This window comes from Stigmatopora nigra, chromosome 7, assembly GCF_051989575.1.
Source record: "Stigmatopora nigra isolate UIUO_SnigA chromosome 7, RoL_Snig_1.1, whole genome shotgun sequence".
Lineage (NCBI taxonomy): Eukaryota > Metazoa > Chordata > Actinopteri > Syngnathiformes > Syngnathidae > Stigmatopora > Stigmatopora nigra.
Genome location: NC_135514.1, coordinates 8,606,997 through 8,627,741, shown reverse-complemented (window position 1 = coordinate 8,627,741; position 20,745 = coordinate 8,606,997). Strand labels below are relative to the sequence as shown.

At 38.4% G+C, this 20,745-nt stretch overlaps 2 long non-coding RNA genes across 2 annotated transcripts in view; both read left to right on the top strand.

Annotated features, from left to right (window-relative positions):
• Window positions 1-20,745, top strand: part of LOC144199648 (uncharacterized) — a 73,222-nt gene that overhangs the window by 36,334 nt on the left and 16,143 nt on the right. The window lies entirely within an intron of this gene.
• Window positions 10,359-12,848, top strand: LOC144199650 (uncharacterized). Its single transcript, XR_013326956.1, has 3 exons — window positions 10,359-10,477; window positions 12,683-12,745; window positions 12,820-12,848. It is a non-coding gene; the product is annotated as an uncharacterized LOC144199650 (long non-coding RNA).

Genomic DNA, 20,745 nt, shown 5'->3' with positions numbered 1-20,745 from the left:
GTTTACAAAATATGTAAAAGTATAGTTTATTTTTTATATACTGAGCATGCCATTGCTTCATCCCAGTGGACTGGCCTCACACCTTTCCTGATGCATTCTGAGGTGGTGTCGGTCCTTTTAAATATGAAGAAATCTGCCAGTGAGTAACTGGTGTCAAGGGAGTACTGCTAGTGAAGGTGGCCAAGGGCAAGCTGTTGGTGTCACCAAGAACACATGCACATGCTGCACATTTGATTAATTCTAAAAGGAAATGGAAAAGCACATATTTATCAAAACTGCATATTCAGATACCCTCTACATATTTATTATTTCACATTAAAGTGCATGCTTTATCCATAAAAAAAGATAAATAACCCAAACGCACTGCCATAACTTAAATTAGCTATTGAATTCAAACAGAACATAAAATCTATTGGTATCTTAACATACCGCTGAAAGTCCTGAATAAAACAGGTCTAAACTCTCCAGTCTGTGCACAATTCCTGCATTCTCCTGGGGGAACAGACTGTCCTTAGCAAAGCAGACTAATGTTAATTCCCTCCAGTGAGTACAGGTCTGACCTCTAGACTTCTTGAGCAGAACACAAACACACACTTACACACACACACCCACATGCACAGCCAGACTGCATCTTCTCAGAAGGTCACAGAGCAGATGACACCAGCCTGTTCCCTGTTTCACTTCGATTGGCCCATCTTTTCTCCTTCATTACCGCACACAGCTGTGAATAAGAGAGTTTGTGTGTAGGTGCGTGTGTATGTGTGTCTGTTTACTCGCTTGGTGAAATGGCTAAGTGCTGTTAGTGCAGTTTTTATCAGTGAGGCCACTGGTGAGACTCTGGGGAACAGAGCAGTGCTATCTCTCTCTCTTGCTCTCTCTGCCCTGAAAATTGATATTGAACATGGAGGAGGAGAAGGGGTGGAATCTCTCATGCTGGTAGCAATTAGCTAAAAAAAAGGATTTGCGACTGTGATTCATCACATCAGAGATCGAAGTTCCTTTGTTTGTTTTCCGGCCTTTTTACTTGTTCACTCACATCATTTCAAACTTAACCCACGCAAAGGGTTTTTTTTGTGGATTTTCTGCAATAGTGGATAGAGACAACATTGTTTATTGGATTTTTATAAATATGTTATAGGAATTTTGTCTTGAAAATTGGTCAATGTGACATTAATTTGTTTACAGCATGAGATCTGAATTTCCAGTGAAAATGGCTAGAGACTAGATACAGCCTGTTAATTTAAAGTCCCCATCTACTGTATATACAAAAATGTAGATTTGTTTGGGCAAAATGTTTATGCACCCATTTTTAATTGAAATTAAATCTAATAGGAAACAGAGTAATTGATTATGGCTTTACAAATCGCACGTTGCCGCTTTCTGTTTAGTCCAATATTTTTCATAATTCTTTGTATCATGACAGATGGCTAAATCCCATTATGAAGTATACATAATAACCCCACAAATTAAAATAGTCAAGCATCTCAACAAAAGGCATACAACTTGTAGGCATGTAACTCCCTTGTGATTAAGCACGTGTGGCATTCTTCAACACTTAGTCAGCATAGGCTAGGAAAACACTTTCATTATAGTACAGATAAGTCCAATTTTGACTGGGTATCTTAACACATATTTGCCATGTTGGCCTAAGCATGGGCCTTGCTATACATAAACCTCACAAGCTTAAAAAATCCCCATATGCAATAAAAAAAATGAATGTAAAAAAAATCCTCATAAAACATCCACATGGCAGTAGGGGATGTTTGTCCCAGCCATCATGCATCAACAGTTTAAAACCTGAGCTGGAGCCATTAATAGACCAGGAGATGACGGATGAGTTCATATGCCATGCAAGCAGCCTTAGACAATGGCTCCAGTCTGATGACAGATTGCCGGACCATAACCCAGTTAATGTTAAACTCATTCTTGCTGCTCAATTTCACAAGTGTAATTCTATTCAGCGGGGCTGCAGTGTCCTCGCCTGTCGGGTGAGGTGTCGTGGTGTCCTGTGGAACTCCCAATCCAATCCTCCGGTAATGATTCCCCTGCTCTGCTCTATTGTATTGTTTTCTGCATAATCAGGTTGGTAGTCAAGGCTTTAGGTGACACAGCCATCTGTCAAGTTCATTTGCTCTGTAAAATGCAAAGGAATAACGGGCAATCCTAGGGGAGCCTATCTGTTATCAAATACAGTAGAAGTGGATTGTTTATGGAGAGTATAGAAGTACTGGTTCATGTTACATTTTAAACTAAACCCTTTGCACATAGCACTGACTTTCGGCTTAACATACATGGAGCATTTGTTGTATGGAAGAGTAGTCATATACTCATTCTTTTATGCGATCTATAATTAACACCATGCACTGTTATCCATCTGGTATACTAAGGCAGCTGTTTGTGGAAGAATATTTGTGCTCACAACATGTAGATTTGCTTGTGTCGTGATCTGCTTGCTTGTACTTAAAGAGTGGTAAGTGTTTGTAGATGTTCAGACTCGTGCAATAATCATTTGCAGTTATGTTGGAGTATTTGTCTTGTCTGCAATCACACAGTCTACTTTAGACATTGTCAACATCCTTACTTACTTAACTCTTATTTAATTCTCAGTTTGACTGTTGCCATTGCTGAGTCTTAATTATCAGAGATATTTTTTGTGAGGCTGCAAGCAATGGGTGTTGGTTGTGTGGTAGGCTAGAGGAGAGTAGAGAGAGAGAGAGAGAGTGACTGTTTCATGCAGTCAATACAGTGTTGGTTGACGTGTATCCTGTTAAGTAAATTCTGTTTTTTATGTGTAGTTGGAAACAGTTGAAACTTAAATGTGGTTTGGACAGGGAAGACACAAAAAAAGGTCAATTTTCTGAGGAAACATAGTCGAAATAAACGTGGTAAGTTTAGTGCGGCAAATCTCTTCTGCATGACTTTTCTTAACCCCGTACCATCTTTCACTCATCTCAATTAGCCATCCTGTGGTTTGAAAAGGCTCATCATTCAAAAGCATTTGTCTATGTAAGGCATTGGGGAGCATCACAAGCGGTTGCTAATGGTTTTCTCTGGATCCAGAAAAATCTCAATGCAGCCTGACCCAATGCATCCAGCCCAAATGCTGTGGGCACTATATCACTGCATACAGGGCCAAATTTTACCCTAATGAATTTGGACCTTGCCAGTTTATTACAAAAAGGCAACTATGGCCATCCAATACCCTCCTAGATGATCTGAAGCGACTCCCGTGACCGCTATCCATGCCAGGGAGCCCGATGCCAGGTGTAAATAGGATGGGGGTGTTTGTGTGGTGGATGTTTTTGTCTTTGGCATTTATCCGTTCAGTTTAAGGGTTCATTCTCTCACAGACAGTTACAAACAGAAGCAATTGCAAGCATGCATGTTTCCAAAGTTATTAACATAAATTTGCAACAACACGGTCATACAAACAAACAAAAATAAAGGGGTGGGGGGTGTCTATTTGAAAAAAAAATCTGTTCATTTTAATGAAGCCTGAGGAAAATGGCTCTTTATTTTGTGTTGTGAGATTGGGGGAAATTAGGTTGCCCAGTCCATAAATGTGCAATTAACATATTGATTTTCTTTCCTCTAAATTGCTGAGGGTCTTTTACGAATTGTATATTGTTCTTTGGGATAGTCAGAATCTGTTTAAATTTGAGATTGATGTGCAGTTTATGTTTTTGCAATCCACATTGACTGGAAGGAATGATAAATCGGAGATTTTACCAGACGCAGATTGACTTCACAATGCTGCTGCAGATCAAAAACATAACCATACACTGCCCACTGGATGTAAGCTGTGGCAGGCAAAACAAAAGCACTTGGGAAATTATCGACATTTGTCCTTGTTTAATTTCAATGAGATGTGCCTCAGAATATTATAGTCATGCAGGTTAGACTATAAGATGTTTTATTTGCTTGCCACAAACAGTTTACGCTCCTGGCTGTGCTGTGCTATGCTGTATTGATGAGTTGTGATTGCAGTGTCCGACAATAATAGAAGTCTTGCATATTTGATTCAACTGCAAGAGCAGATGTGCAGCAGAGCCGTACGGTGAATGCTCTGTTTGAATCACGATAGAACTTTGCCCTAAAGCATACAGCATGTAACTGCACGATAAATTGATTCTGCGCACTACTTCAGTGAAGTACTCTCCCACCTTCCGTGTACCATCATTCATTTGCAAAAAGCAGACATTTTGCTGTCTGGTGTAAAATTAAATAATTTTTATAATAATTATTCATAATTTTTTTCATGACTACAATTGTAACGGCAATTAGCAAGGCTTCTCTTCCTTTCTACTTTTATGTTCATCTTAAATATTTTGAGTGATACTAAAAATAGTAGTCTATGGACATTTTTTTACTCTTTTTTTTTTTTTTTTTTTTTACTGCAGCTGGGGTATGTTTTCAGTCACTTAGAGGAGATGAAACTTAAATGTATAGGGGTTAGTCATCTGGCCACTGCTTGTGGAGCTTGAGCGCACCGTAGTTTTTCCAGAGCACGCAAGTGGGATCTGGGATAATGGATGTGGATAGAGAAGTTTTAAATTCAGCTCTCAAATGTTTGAAACATACTACTCCCTGCAGCTTCTCCAGCTTTGTGGTTACACAATCATATGGTGGAGTCTGCAAACACTAGAAAACCAAATCTGCAACAAATGTGTTGCAGATTGGCCTCAAGTTCTCATGGTGACGATGAAAATTCCAGGGACCAAAGTTAATGATTGTGGGGTTCAGTTTGCAACTCTCTTGCTTCGATAGACATTAGCACATGAAGCATGTCATTCTTGACAACTCTCTGGAACCTGCCTTTTGGAGCATGCTCAGTGGACGATGCTCAAAGCTTGCTTAGCTGTACTGCCTGGTCATGGTGTGGTGTTGGCTACTTCTCATCTGCTGTCGATGGGCATGTCATGTTGGCTTGCTCAGCTCAGCCGAGGCTCAGTGCATGTTCAGCCACGCTGCTGGGTTGTGGTGTGGCGTGGGCTACCACACTTCTCCTGGGAATTTTCTATTCCCGCTTGAGATCCGCCGTTGCACTTCCTAAATTCCATATCCTATAATAATCCAAAAAGCATTTAGATACCATGTCCACTTTTGAAAGCCAGCGGCAAGCGTTCAGACAATTTTGAATGAATAAAAATGATAGGAGAAAAAGGCGGAGCGGTTCTTTCACGTGCCTCGTCAACAAATACAAAAATCATTGGTGGGAAAGCAATTGTGTTAGTGATGGTAATGTTGATAATTTTATTTTTTGCCGGAGAATTGAAGAAAGCTGACAGACTTGCTTGCACGTACCCGGAGAAAACCCACATAGAAAGAGGAGAACATGCAAACTCCACATCCACACATGGTAGTGTGCACTCCTCGTATTGGCTTATTTCTTTCAACAAGCAATACGCGATTTATGTCATTATCTACCATTTCATTTTGTAATTTATTCATTACTTTGTGTAATGAGAATCCTATCCGTCACCATTTAAACTCAAACTGTTCAACACCCAGTTCAATATGCTGAAGCCTCCTCCTCCCCAGTGTTACAGGTAGCAAAAGTCTCTTTCAATTAGTTATAATCATCACTCATGGTCAATGATTGTGCTAAAGGGTAACTTCCAGTGTATGAGGGGGCCTTCGCATCTAATGCACTGATTCAGCTTGTCTCGGCCAACTTCTCTGTCTGCTGAAACCAAAGCAATTTATTCATTGCCCAAGGCTCTTTTGGCATGAGCCAGTTGAGTGAGCTAACAGAGGCAGATAGCGAGACGTGAGGGGCTGGATGTGAGAGAGCGAGAGAAGGAGAGCGAGAGAAGGAGAGCGAGAGAAGGAGAGCGAGAGAAGGAGAGCGAGAGCGAGAGCGAGAGCGAGAGAGAGAGAGAGAGAGAGAGAGAGAGAGAGAGAGAGAGAGAGTCCCCCATCTCTCTCTGTCTCTCTATTTCTCTCTCTCTATTTCACTCTCTCTATTTCTCTCTCTGTCATCTCTCTCTATTTCTCTCTCTATGTCCCCCCCCCCCCTCTCTCTCTCTCTCTCTCTCTATGTCCCCCCCCCCCCCCCCCCCTCTCTCTCTCTCTCTCTCTCTCTCTCTCTCTCTCTCTCTCTCTCTCTTTCTCTCTTTCTCTCTTTTTTTCTCTCTCTCTCTCTCTCTCTCTCTCTCTCTCTCTCTCTCTCTCTCTCTCTCTCTCTCTCTCTTTCTGAGTTTTAATCAGAGACATCTGTGCAAAGGCAGGCAGCTTTTCCTCTGAGGAGTCTTAAGCGGTGTCTTAGTTAGGAGGCTGCGTTTGAAGTGCAAGGGAATTATCACTTTCTTCCAATAATAGTGCCAAGGATGGAGAGAGAATGAGAGAGTGAGCATAGATAAACAGAAAATCTCGTTAATCTGCTTCATCTTGGTATACTGGGGCGTGCTCCAGACACATGAGAAGCAAATCCAATGGTTAGACAGGAAAGCCACACATCTGACCAATCACTAGCCAAATAGATGAACCCAGTGGATAAAACTAGAGCCCTTAAATAATAAAGTAGGACAGAGAGTTTACTCACACATTTCAGGAATTATTTTATCATATTTTATTATATAGCTATACATAGAGGTTCTAAATTCCTGTATATGCTATTTTGACTATCTACTTCTGTGCATCCACAATCTTACAGGCAGATTAAGCATATATTATGTGTCTATTAAATTACCATGAGTAGGCTTCTGAAATTACTCAGTTCCTTTTGCAAACATTGCTTCCTCGAATGAGCAATGCAAACCATGGTAAGTCACACCATGGAAATAAAATATGACGTTGCATCTCTTCCATCTAATGCTGACAACCTCTTCTGATTGGCTAAACTGTAAAAGGCATAATCAGGGAGGCTTGAGAGAGGAGTCAGCGTCACATAAGAGCAAGTGAGTAGGTGGCTTCTGGGGCCCTTGGGGGTTTAAAAGGAAATACATTTTAGCAATCTTGCGCTTTACAAAAGGGCAAGAGATGGGCAGAAGAATTATGTGCAGGTGTTGGTTTGGAGGAAGTACTATAACAACGTTTGTTTGTAATTGTTCCATGTGTAGGTGTTTGTGCATGTCCTCAACTCTTCTTGGTATCTTAAAATAGTCAAGTGATGGAAGCTTTGCTGAGATAGTCTTTGAGTAGTTTAGAGTCACAGTTCAACACATTGAACTGTTGCCAGACACTGCCGTCATCACTGTCACATCAAAGTAATAGTTTTTTCCCCTCTAAGCAGCAACCACTCGATACCCTCCTAAATCATCTACGCTAAAACTCATGATCAGAAGACTTGCATACTTAGGTACATAAATGTAATGAACCATGAAGTAAATTAGAAGTACTTTTGATCCAATGTGAAGTACAGTGTATAAGTGAACAAAGAACACTTTATGAGAGGCAACCTGTGGAATTATCCTGGTTTATTACCTAATTATTGAGGTATCCCATTATATGGCTGGATTCCAAAACAAGTGAGGGAGAAAAAAAAAACGTTCATTGACTTTGACATTTCAACAACATATTATGCAACCTAGTGGCCAAAATCAGTGCAAAAAGAATGCCATCCAATGAAATCGAAGGGAGAGATGAATTACAAAGTGAGTAAATGAATCAATCATGGAGATAGTTACATTTAATAGAATCATTACACACACATGCCAACATATTGTGAGTTTCTGCGTGTCTCCCTCACATTCAAACACATTCACATGCACACACACATGCGTATACTCTAAGCCCATTATTATAGTTCGCGAAAGTAGTAATTTAGTCTGTGATTACAATCTATCAGGCAGCCTGGGGCCAGACTCTGAGAAGTGTCTGTCTAAATGACACTTTAATAAGACGGCGTCAAGCACACAAAGGGTAGAAGCACACATGCAGGCACATGCTCATCTAGGTGCACTAGTAGTAGTGTAGGTTCACCCCACGCACATACACACACAACCCTCCATGCAGATGCCTACACATGCACACACATGTAAATGCGTTTACTCCTTTACTACATTACTTTATTCATGCAAGAAAAAAAACACACACAAAGAACCACACACCCTAAAGATGGTATCAAGAGTGATTACTTTTATCACTCACTGTATGTCAGCCATGCATCATTTCAGATGAACGGCCCTCCCTTAGTATTTTCCTCTGCCTGACACTAGATGAGGCTTGAGGGTAGTTAACTGAAACTCTATGGAACAGACCTTCACTGCTATGTGAAAAACATACTGTATTTGTATACTATCTTGTACTACAACTATGAAATTAAACAACCATCCTAGTAAGCATCCTTGTTAATAAAAAAAAAAAACTTTTATACCTGGGAATCACTGGTTTCCCACAACTGTTGTGTTGTTTAGTGTTGTTTAAACAAATTAAACAATTTACAGCAGCATTTAAAAGCAGTTATTACTGAAATAAATCATGCCAAAAAAGGAACTATTTTTAAAGATTTTAAAAGACTCTACTAGACTACTATGTATATAATTAATCTAGCTAAGTCGTCTCTCTCTCCCCTCTCTGTCATTTACTGTTGATTAATAGAGAATAAGGAAGTGGTTGAGAAAGCATTGTATTCAATCTTTAACATTACTGGTGCCTGGTTGCATTAAAGTTCAGTGAGACAAAAGGCCGGCATGCACGAGTGAAAGTGTTTTGCACAGCAAGGAAGGAGACAGCAAGACTGATAATTGAATTGAGTTGATTCCATTATCACGCGGTTGGTCTGAAGTGGAGAAAGCTGTTAGGAAAAAAACATATTGAAGAGACAGACAAAAAGAGGAAAGGGAGGAAAGGAAATGTTTGCCATGATAGAGCAAGAAGAAAGAAGGAATAACTGACAATTTCCATGAATGTACGTTCCCCTACTTTTTTTTCAAACAATACATTGTGTATGGGATGTCTTAAATACACAATTGTTGGATTTAATTGAATTAATTCAAAATTTTCCAAGATTTTTGAATACAGTTTAGTAGTCATTAATGTATTCTTTTTTTGGCCATTTGTCTTGGCATGTGTTGAGTGAGTGATTTGCACAGTTATGTTTGTTTATTACTGTGTAGGTTGCTATTCTCAGTTTACTTGGCACTAGTGTTTTTATGATTGAAACATCAGGCTGATCATCTCATTTTACCACTAAAAAATGTTCCATGAAGTCGTGCAGACATGGGGGATGAGTGGAGAGCATGTATATGCAGAACATTCCATTCATAGAATGTACAGTCTTTGCATATGTATGTGTATGCATTTCTATATATACATGTGTGTGTGTAAGATTTTAAGATATTTTATTACAAAAAATAAATCTTCATATTAGAATAATTATTCCATGAAACAAAAAGATCGCTTCTAAAATATCATATTTACAGTTGTTTAAAAAATGGCCCTTTGGGATATCCTAGGGTTCATGCGTACATTTATTATCTGCACCATTTCCCAGTCAATCAATTAAAAGTGGGCCTGACAAATGTAAATTATGCATTAAGTTTATTAAAACATTTATCAGCTAGGTTTATTATAAATGAATGACTTTAGAAAAAGATTGACAGATAAGATTGGCTTCTCCAGTCTGCCTCTTCCAACTTGGTTGTTGTTTACCACTTAGAATGCTTTTAATAATGCAATCAATATATTCAGTATTTTGTTGTTGTTGTCATTTACAGAGTTCACCCAGTGCATATGATGTGGTGCTTTCTGGCAAGCTGCCGATGTGAAAAGTCATGCTGTCCTTTTTTGGGGGGATTTTCCGAGGTTACTGATTAGCAACAGACAGGCCTGAGCAGAGGGTTCACTTTGTGTGCAAGTTGGGGTTCATTGTCCTAAATACTAAACAATCCAACATAAACATGTTTTCTCCATTTAAATACATTACTTCTATATTATTAGTCTTTTCTTTAGCTCCTAAAATATTCATACAGTAGTTATGGGAGGATTTTTCAGAATATCTAGAAGTTTGATGCCACCGGAGAATATTGGATACAATGGGAACCTGAGGTGTTGCTTGATTAGTCGCTTCAAGTGTAAGATAAAAAATACAAGAGAAAAAGCAGGAGGACAATTAGTTTGTAAGTGTGATTTCCTTCAGTCTTTCTGTTAATGTCAGTCTTCTGGGCATTTTGGAACCTGTTGACACAGATAATTCAGGTGGAGGCCTGGGGGGCTGGCTGAGGGCACTAAGCTGGGCCAGTGTGCACATCTCAGCTCTTCTCTGGAATTGCTGCCAGCTCCGTCTGCTTGGCTGTGATAATAGAGACTGCAGTCGACTCTCTGTGTTGTGTGGAAATGTTTCCATTAGCCTTTGACAAGAAAAGTCCTCACTGCAATTTAGTCCATCTTTTATGTCCATCTTGTTTCTTCCAGCATGCAGATTTTCTCTCTTCCTTCCTGTGTGTCTTGCTTGTGAAGTTTTCTGTCGGCTGCAGCCCTCGAGCGCTGCTGCAATGCTCGCGTTGAGATAAAGAAAAGGCCTCGCTCGGAGCAGGTTTGAGTGTTTTGCTTTTTATATCAATGACCTCTTTTTGAGGCTTGTAAACACAAGGTATAAAATACACTGTGACAGAAGCTTTTCCAGAAGGTCTCCCAATATCTTTGCTGCCATTAGAAAACAGACTTTGATGGAAAGGTTTGCAGGGACAAAATCCGAATACATTTGCTTACATATCCAAACACGCACACATGTTTAATATTCGTTTCCGTTCCTTTGGATTTCAGTTACACACAAAATAGAATCTTTGACCCACAGACTTCACAAGTGTTTATAAAATAAGTGCCGGATTTCAGCAAGTGTTAAAAGCTTAATCCATCCAAATGTGTGAAACTGTGAAATATTCTTTTCACACCAGGAGGAAATTGACTGCGGGCTGGCATCAAGCACTGTGTCACTTGGTCATAAAAGCCCAAGTTCAATAGCACTAAAGTTTAGTATAATGATTTAACTGCTAGCCCTTTGTTTACTTGTGGGCCATACCATCATTTTGACAAAATTTTGACTTTCAAGAGTGAAATCTGATTTATGCAGAAATTTGGGTTACATTGCTTTGCTAGAAATAGAACTTGTTTGTAACTGGAGGCCTCCCTGTACGAAGGAAATGTGCTTGGTTTCATGTGTGCCCACAATTTCACACAATTGGAATTTTTCTGCAAACACCCTATCCTGAATTTCAGCATACTCTATTTTTTTCAGTAGGAAACCCACGCAAGTCTTTGTACATGAGACCCAGATCACCATGTTGCACACTCTATAACACATCAATTTTATTCCAAATATGACTTCAATTTTCGGCCCCCATTTCTTATCAACGAACATGACCACATCAGTCTCCGCGATTTAGCCACGGCTAAATTCCTCCAAATTTAGGCTGGATGAATAAAAAGGACATTCACACAGTTCCAATAGCTGCAGGCAGAACCTCTTCAATAGCATTTTGTACATAAGCTTTAGCTTACTAGCCTAGGATACCAGGCCAATGCCTTATCCCTGTTAACAGAGACCCTTCTAAGACAGGATTAGTGGAGAAGATCGTCAGTGACAAGGGAGGGGGACAGTCCGTCTCCTGGGAAGCCCCACCACTAACCCAATCATAATACATTTGTTTAGATAAGGAGATCATAGCAAAATCGAGTTGTCTGTTTGTCCACCACTGAAATGTAACATAGCATTATAATACAAATGATTTAATTTATTTCTTTCCCCACCTTCTTAAATGTTGTGTAATTGGTTTTCTCAACAAGCTACAACCTGAGTAAAATGCCTATGCCCCTCTTTCCCCCCGAAGTTAGTGACAGTAAGTGAAATACAGTAGAGATAAATATAAAACAAAAAACCTTCTGACTTTTTTTCCCCCCACTCTTTTTCAAATCCATCATATTCCTGCATGGGTTAACCATCCTTAATGCTTTTATGTATGCCATGTGTGGCACTCTTTGCATAAACGATTCCAAATAATTGGGATTTATAAATTATTCATTGTGTATTAATGCAGGTGAAATAGCTTTTTGACTTAGACTGCATGTGCCATTCAGAAAATAAGAAAGGGGTGGCATGCAGATTCGTAGGCAGTTAAAAATGTGCAACTAAAATAAATAACTTATAGAGAAATGTATAAAATCCAACGTGACTAGACTACATGACTAAATCATATTGTGACTGTATCAGTGAATTTCGTGTCATTCATGAAATGATTTAAAAACACATTTGAATATGATATAATCAATTTACAGAAGTTTAATACTTTTTTGTTTTAGACTGGACATAGTTTGCCCCAGTACTTTGTATAAGGTCCATTTTGAAATGGAAGATTGCTCAGTTTGATGCTGTTTTTTACACCCACAAAATAAATATTCAGCATACCATTCCCTAGGCAGTGTATGAACACAAAGAGAAGATGAAAGAGCTGGGACATGACTAACCCTGATCTGATGTCACATGATAAATGGTTAAGGGAAATAATATACCAACATATTGGGCCAAATAAAAAAAATGTTCATGTATGTTTAAATGTGTTATGAACACTTGCATTGTTGACAAATCTGCAACTGATTACAGCCCTGGTCCATTTCCACTCGTGTTCATTGCTAATGTCAGCTAACATTTTGGGAACACAGCCTCCAGTAATCCACTGTCTGACACAGGCCTTGCATTTCCCCTTTCTTGTCCTGAATGCTTTGCCTGATATTGTAATTACAGGGCTGTCATGACCTTCCTCTGACACTGATTGACCCAAACATGTGAAACTGGGAACTCTGAAGGGTAGAAATATTTAAACTGATAAAGCGCGTCGCTGCTTCTTCTTTCTTAGTGTGCAATAATATTTCTTTTGGCAGGGGTCACGGGTGACTCACCGTACATCATCACCAACTTATTAGATCTTGAGGCAATTAGCTGAAAACAAACAGGCGAGACAGACTGGCTATTGAATTCACTTGAATGGGCAAAAATAGAATGTGCTGCTCAGTCATTTCAGAGTTGCATCAAAGAGGAGTCCGTGGCATAAGGAAGAAGAAAGGATCACATTGTTACGATGTAATGCCAATACAGTACCGTGGCTCAGCATATTATTTTTCCAGTGTTTCAGGTTACAAACCCAACTTGCCAGAATATAATAGAGTGGTACAAAGATCTTTTCACCTGAACACTATGTGCAATGTGCGGCACAGTTAGTTTAGGATTATAACCCCATTCAGGCAACCCCTTGACATGGGAAATCGAGCCTGGAGATTATATTGTTCGGGGCAGGCCCTCAGTCTGTCACTAAGGTCAAGGGGACATCTTGATGTTCGCTGCCATAATGACTGCAACAAGTCTCGCTGCGGAAATCTTAAACCACTCTGGAGATTTCACTTCCTCACATAATTGTCTGCAATAATTACAAATCGTCTTTTGAGCTCTCTAAGTACTAAATGAATGAGTTCTTTGCAATATACCATCTGCTTGGTAGCAATGTATTTCAATCTCAGAGGTCTGAAACATGGCATAAAGTATTGCTTAGAAATCAGTGGTGGTTTTTTTTTAGTAATGTGTTTTAGTTTGACATTATGTATGCAGTTATACAAGTTTGTCGTGGATAATGTTTTGGAGTGAGATATTAAAAATCTGAACTGATCCGATTCAAATAGTGTGGAATCACAAAAAAATATATATAATTTACGAGAGGGCCACAATATCTACATGCACATGTATAAAAACACTGTAAAAGTTATAGGAAATACCTGATTTCAGTTGTAGCTGCTGAGGTTTTTATTTTTTTGAGGGGGGTGTGGAGTTTTGGGGGTTCAATTTCAAGTTCACACTGGGCCATTCAGAAAAAGGGGGAAAGTACCATGATAGCAATATTTACAAGAGGTCTCACAAAATTTTACAACAATCTCAGTTTATGAATTCTGCGAAAAACTATTTCATGTGTCACCATTTAAGCAGGAAATTCCCAATTGATGTACGACACACTGCGCTCGTGCATGTAAACAGATTCCTAATGCCTTAAAAATATTATAATAAAATGACTACAGTTCATGACCTGAATATTGGGTGCCTGTAAACTCAGTTAATGTATGTGCTTTGCTTAAGTATCATTACATAGGTCCAATCTTAAATATATTAGGGTGGTACCATGGTGTTTATCTGGCGGATGTGTTTCAGGGTGGTCATTCTCAAAGGAGCTTGTGGAAAGGTGGTTAGGTTGAATTTGAGGGCTCATTGCCTATGCATGACAGTGTTGTAGGGAAATGAGAATAACATTGGCTATATTCTATAAATGAAGGAGAGGCAACGGAAGCCTCTGGAGTCCATTATGGATTTTAATAATACATCAAGGTAGTGTAACTGAATAACCGATCTAGAGGGATAGGAAGAGAAATGGGGGAGATAAAATTACACATGTGGCATTTGCTTAATATACAATATAAATTATGAAAACAAAAAGGACTTTTATTTCATCTTGTCTTTCTACTTTTCTTCAATTTTTTTTGTCTTTACTCTTGTTTCCCCCCCTCAACTTTTCCCTGAATCCAAAACATCGTGTAAACAAATAAAAAGAGAGGGAAAACTGTTTGGCATCTCTGTAGATTAATTAATGTCTCTGCAAGTTGGCATCACCAAGTGAAAATTATGTGCATAAATAATATCACTAATTAAAAAGATGCAGATTAACATGCAAATAATGTTAATGAGGATCTGCAAATCCAGAGTGTATTCGCATAACATCAACAATTTAATGTGTTGGTGTGACTGTGTTTGCATTACATTAATAAAATTCAAAGAGCTGTGCATAGAAAATTCTGTCGGAGTCTCTGTTTCCACTTGTGAGTTGTAAATTTTGTGGGCAGTCACAGGCACTTCTTTGGCAGATGCAAAAGTTATTATCACAAAGGCTGGCTGAAGTGGTGCCATGAGCCGGTATGACCAGCTGTTGTTGAGGGGCTCGCCAGGAAAGCACTAAGACAATTAAATGTTTTAGTTGTTGGGCTCCTCTGTTTATTTTCTCACAGATTAATTTCAGAGTGCCGACCAGAAATATGTTTGGTATGGAACACAAGTGTGAACAAAAACTACCTATACAGTACTTTCCTATCCTGATAAAGTACTCCGGGAAGTCATCAATAATAACAGTTAATCCACACTAGGTGCATCTTGGCATTTCAACCGATGAAGACGATTCATTTTCACAATTCTATTGTCAGGTGCTGCAGAAAGGTTGTTGGTTAAACTAACCGTGTTAGATACGTTGCAACAAAAACCTCCACCCACTGCTGCCCTTTGTGGAATAGTTGTTACACCCCTCTCTTAGCGAGTGCAATTGTGGGTAATTACTTGCTAGAATTGTGAACCGCACAGTGAAGAAGAAAGAATCTGTGTTCAGTTTATGTCTGTTTTTGTTATAATTTAGTTCAACTCTTTTCTTTGCCAGATCACTCTTAAAAAAGGAGTTTTTAATCTCAATGATGCGCAACTTGTTAAATAAATGGTTTGCTAACAAAGCAGAGTGTACACATCCTTTCCTGTGGGCTAAATTTCTGCTTCGCTTCAGGTAATTACCTACAATATAAACACAAGGTTTATGTAAAAAAAATGTTTTTACAGGAGAGCTGCTGCCTCTGTCTATCAACACAGTTGGTAAAATGAACACATTTCCAGTCAGCAGTGATATTCCTCAGGAGGAAAATGTTTTACCGAAATAAATCACAATGCACTAAGGTTCTAAGGTCCTATTGATATTATATTACTTTTGAATTCTGCATGCACAATGTCACAGTATAATATATTTGGCTGCAAATTCTGTGTTATTTCATGATTGCAGATATTTCAGGGGAACAAATTCAGTTATTTGTCACTGACATGTCATGACCAAAAGTATGTTTCACAGTCATGCTATTATCTAATTCAGCTCTAATACCTCTAATAGAAACTTGACAGGTGGAACACTTCTTTGAAATTTGCTAAATGTATTGATTTATTATTAGGAATTTAAGGAGACACATTGTTAATCTCAAATTGACAGTTTCAGTGGCACGGGTTACTGAAAAAAAGTTAAATATACATGGCACTTTCCAGTTGTAACTTTAGTTTACTTCGTAACAGTGCAAAATTCCCATGTTTGTCTAGAAATTGCAGGTCCTGCTAAAGTATTCCGACACAGCAGTTGCAAACGTTGTCTTCTCTGGACATAAGGTTTATATTATGCTTGGCATTGGCGGTGCTAGTTTTAAATTCTGTAAGGGAAGTGGGGAGAGAAACACAATGACCTCTTCAGCTGGGCACAGCTCAAGCAGCTGGCCAATAACTTAGACAGGGCTTTGTAATATGCTTGCTTTGGACTGTGGGGAACTGCACAGACAACACATAAAACTATGACAAGCAGATGATGGATTAGGGTCATAAGTCTCAGTTCAGCCGTGCAAACAAAACATCATGATTGTATGTTACGACAAAGCGGGGTAATAGACAGAAATTAACAGATGTTGATTGCAGCCTGTACGCTCTCAGCATGCTGAATGGCTTTGACAGAGAAGTAGTTGGACTGAATTACGCAAAACGATAAGTAGAGCCAGGGAGTAAAGCAGGAAAATATGTTTTTACTTGGTTCAACAAACTGTGTTCTTTAGTTTTCCCCATGACAGAAAGACAGACTGGCCTGTCTGTGTTGGAGCCAAAACTTTTAGTAAAATATGAATATGACTAAAATAACTGTGAAGTCAAACGTTTTTGATCTGCCATGGTGCAGTTTCAAAGTTGTCAGGGAGCGAACCTGTTTTAATGTAATGACTCTGGGTTTTTATGTTCTTCGTTCATAGCCTAAGGTGAAATGCACATTTCATCAAGGTTATGGAGAACTTGTGTAGTATTTGCTCCCCTCATGAATGTAAAGTTGCTTTTTTCCTCTCTGAGGACTTCCTGTGAGATTTGAATGCTGAACTACAAAGCACTTGATAGAGCTCAGCTTGGCGGGTAATTAACTCAACCCTCTCAATGTCTCTCAGTACTGGACAGGCAGGCTAAAAATTTGTTAAAATGAATGGCTGCTTAAAAATATCTAGATACCATAATTCCACTAAACCATATTCATATATTTTATGTTCTGTATTAATGGGAATAAAGATTTTATTTATTGTAAAAATATTTATTTTTTTAATTTAAAAAGCATTCTTAATCCACTAGTTAAAAAATTGTGTTTATCATATGGCACTCAAAATAGATCCTGCAGACGACTATATGAAGTAGTTGAACACTGTATAATAAATATAATGATAACGATTACATATATTAACAAAATAGAATATATTAAGATGCCCTGATTACAATGTAATTTCTTCCACTTGCGACATAAGGAATATATGTGGGCAATAACAAAAATATGTGTATATTATCACTTCACATAGAGGTCACTGCATAGTAAGTAAAACCCTTCATCAAAAGAAATACCACAAGTAATATAAAATACTACTAATGAGTATCTAACTAAAAACAAAGAGTGTCATGTGATCCTTCATACACAATTACGATAATTTACAATTTAAATTAAGATAAGAATGAATAAACCCATCTATTCAGCTTTAACTAATGTGGAATTAATAGCGCTCACAATGGCCAAATGGTTTTGAAACTCCAGGCAGAAAAAAAAGACAGAGGGAGAGGACGAAAATGATATCGCAATTATCATAAAATCCATCATTGTAATTCACACAGGCTGAGTGTTGCACTGTTTGGATAGGTAATGATTTTCTAATATGAGGAGGCAATTTGCATAAATAGCCTGGAGATGGGTTATCATCATCGTTGTCATCATCACCATCATCATTTTCAATTCCGCACAATTACAATCCCTGCACTGTATATCAGAGCTCACAGCTATGTAAAACCACAGCTCTAATTAATAAGCCATTTACAGACTAGCAGCTAGTTACTGCTGGTCCTGCTGATGACCTTAGTGTGGATGAGCTGTCTCAGAAGTGTCTGTGTGTAACTACAAACATAATGATGTGCCAGGAGGGAATCATTAAAAATAATTTACACAAGCCTTCATTTATCCAGATCTTTTGATAGCGCACTTCCCCCGGTGTTTAGATCCGTGGCACAGAACCTCCTTACCATTTGGAAAGTGCCGGTCGGGAGAACAAGTGGGGATACCTAAGTGGTTAATTAAGAGCTGTTGGGGTGCCGGGAGAGCCTCCTGAAAAATCTCTCTGATGTCTGCTGTGTCAAGTGTCGCTCCCAAACTGAGCAGCGAGAGGTAGCAGCCACACTAGGCTAATTACTGGGGAAGACAGAGAGCAGCTGAGGAGAAGAAAGAGGTCCTTAAATGAATTACTCTCCGAGAATGCAGCATTTAACCACACACACACATCGGAGTGCATATATGTGTGTGAATACAATGCAAATATGTTTTAGTGCAGTAAAGAATGGCTTGAACAGGGTGACTGGGTGGAATATTGTATATGTAACTAAAGAGGAGGATTGCTTTCAGTCAATGTGAAAAGGATTCTAAGAAAATGATTATGATATGAGGAATCGGCAGTAAATCAAGCATGCGTCCTAACCAGATCCAACAAATCAGAGCCTCAGTATAGCGAGAGGTCATAGTTGTTGTTGTTTCTTTTTTTCATTTAGAGTTGTGAGATATTTGGTTATTATAAAATTTATATTTTGTTTATGTTCTATATATATGACAACATAAATTCTATAACAACCATGTTTAATTAAATAAACATGCAGGAAAGTATTTGTGAAACAGAAATAGCACAAACTTGGCTTACTGTTATTTAATGAATCAATTTACAATATGGAAAATAAAGCAGCAGTCTTTTCTTGTCTTTATGAAATGTTTGCAACTTCTCCAAGCACAATTGAAAGTGCCAAAAGGGAGTCTACAAATATGTCCCCTTTAATCGGTGGAATTCCCCACTGTCGTGTCAAAATTTTGCTCAAACGCGACCGCTGCCAGAGAGAAAGGGCTGAATAACGCCGTGGGATGCAGGCGATATCTGCCATGAACGGCTTTTTCGATCATGATACATTGGACCAAGCTGTTAAATGTGCTTGGCTCCTTCTCCCTTCCTTCTCTGCCTCGTTGCTCATCTCTATGCTGCTCGACCGTTCTATGGAGGGGTGTGCAGAAAATGGTTTGCTGGAGAAAAGATAGACAATAAGGGTTTTAAGGCCTCTGAGCTGCCTACAGCAAAGCTGCTTTCAAGGCAGCGAACAGCCAAACTGTCATGACCAAGCCAAGTACTCCAGCCACATCAGCCATGACAGAAGGCTGGCATGACAATCATCTTAACAATATGGCTAAGTCAATGACCCCACACTGCAAAGGCGCTGTAGCTCTAACTACGGCATGCATTCTAGTGGGCTTGCCAATTGCGCTAATAGCTCAATACTGGGCCAGCCCTTGGATCAGGATAGTTGCAGTGGGACTATAACCAGCTTGTGTTGGTTGTCGAGGAATGTGTGGTGACAAAGAATAAATCAGTACATGTGTGTATGTATGATAATCCTGGACATGAGAAAGATTACTTAGTAAAATATCTGATCTAAAATTTTCTACTGAACTAAAATTCATTATATATATATATATATATATATATATATATATATATATATATATATATATATATATATATATATATATATATATATATATATATATATATATATATATATATATATATATATATATATATATATATATATATATATATATATCAAAATTTGAAAAACTGAATTCTAGTTCAATTAAAAAATTGAAATCAGTCACCATCTGAATTGCTCTGCTTTGTTCAACCCATCAACTTAAACTGTTGTGGCACGCAAGTTTGTACTTCTTCCCTCTTCATGTTAATGAGATGAAAATGATGAATTTCAGTTTTAATGCCACATTTCCAAGGCTGCCACGCTTCATGTAGCTCTGCAAATTAACATCGGTATCAATGGTTGGCCACAAAGTAGGACCATAAAGGCTGCCATGAAATTTGTTTATCTAGCTGCTGAATTGTATTCATCTGGGGATATATGGCATAATAATGCAAGAACTGCAGGCTCTGTAATTAAGTCTCTCTTCAGATGCTTTCGAAAGTAATTCATTAACACAGTGTCTCATTCGCTGCTGAGCTGCAGAAACAAATCCTATTTACTGCCTAAAGAAAGTTTAATTTGTTCAATGATATTTTGTGTTTCTTATCTCCCTCCAGCCCATTTTGATTAATATTTGTCTTTATTGATGTCGCAATTCAATTATTTGTTTCCCACAGTCTACTTGTTGTTTTTTTTTAAATGTTCTGTAGGTACAGAATTCTGGACATTTCAAATGGGATTTATTTACTATGCTAATTTCGTTCTTTCAATTTTTAATGACCAACATTGACTTCCTAATATATGTGTCTGAGTCTCTCATATAATACAATTTTAGAAACATTTGGTAATGAAAAAAAGAAAATGGTGAGGTATGATGAGTCCAACATTGCTTAATTGGGCGATACCCATTTTGTCAACAGGATGACAATTACTTAATTTGCATTGGCAAATTAAGTTTTGATTCACAGCTATATCCAACATTTTATTGTAGCTCAATGCATGTACACTGTCGCATATAAACAAAGCCTCAGTATTTATCTATAAAACCTGCACTGATTTCATGATAAGGAAACTATTGTGCATCATGTCATCAAGTAATCTCATGGAAACACAAAGCCTTTTTCCTTTTCGTACATTCTGGACACTTTCCAGTATGCCACGGAGGCTTAGCCAACTTTAAAGTGCCT